Source organism: Impatiens glandulifera, unplaced genomic scaffold (assembly GCF_907164915.1).
Source record: "Impatiens glandulifera unplaced genomic scaffold, dImpGla2.1, whole genome shotgun sequence".
Classification (NCBI taxonomy): Eukaryota; Viridiplantae; Streptophyta; class Magnoliopsida; order Ericales; family Balsaminaceae; genus Impatiens; species Impatiens glandulifera.
Genome location: NW_025919751.1, coordinates 1 through 1,279, shown reverse-complemented (window position 1 = coordinate 1,279; position 1,279 = coordinate 1).

Below are 1,279 nucleotides of genomic sequence, written 5' to 3'. Positions count from 1 at the left end.
TAAAGAAAAAAAATATTCAAATATTATATTATTATTAATAATAAGTTATAATTATAGATTAATTAAAGAATTGAATAACTCTTTATAATATTTATCAAGAATTAAGAAAATCAATTAATCTAATAATTGATAAATTTAAATTTTTTTAATTTTTAACGTAATTTGATATATAATTAATTATTTAATTATTATTATTTTTTATTATATTTAATGAATTATCAATTATCCTGTCATATTACACATCTGGATATATTTACATATTTAGGTCTTTATTTATATATATATATATATATATATATATTTATTTATTTATTTTGTTGATTATTTAGGTGGAGTAAAATTATCATTAAATAATATTTAGGTGGAGTCAAATTATAATTATTTGTTGTGTATTACACACATATGAAATTTATACGATTTAATACATGAAATAATATTTGGATCTTTTTATTAATAATAACCACAATAAAATTTGGTATTATTTTAGACTCACTTAAATTTGTAATTATGCTATTGTTAATCAGTCCAAAAGATTATAATTGGTCGGATTACAAATTTAATAATGGTACAAATTATTAATTTATAAAACATATTTATTTTTATAAGATTAAGACGATTGTGTTTGTAACTATGCGGTTATTAATCTGACAAAAGAAAGTTAATAATTGGTCGAGTTACACACTTAAAATATGTGCACAAATTTATAATTTATTAAATCAATTAATTGAAGCAAACATCCTACCAAAGTAGGATCTCTTGTGTAGATTAATATGTTTAATAAATTACGAAGATAGTGTATATGTAATTCATGCAGTTATTTAATCGTCCCAAAGGAAGATAAATAATTGGTCAGAATAACATTATGCACATGTTGTAATACATATGTAATAATTATCGGTGTGCCATGTGAATAATTGGACTATATTTGGGTACATATATTATTTAATAATTGTATATTATTTTTTATTATAATAAAGATTAAAACAATTAAGTGATTTATGAAAATATAAATGTTAGGAATTTATTTAGACATTTATAATAAATATGAGGACATAATTATTTTTTGGGAACGGTTAAAACCATTTCATTAAAATCCCAAAAGTGGAAGGGTCAAGGATAAAATCTTGAAAAACCTTAGCTATGATTAGAGGATGACAATCAAACGACCCCTAAAGAAAATGATTATTAGCAATCAAACATACAAACCAAAGATTACAAACAAAGATTATACACTATATCAATTCTAATTATCCCAATCAGGATTTTTATTTCCATATCA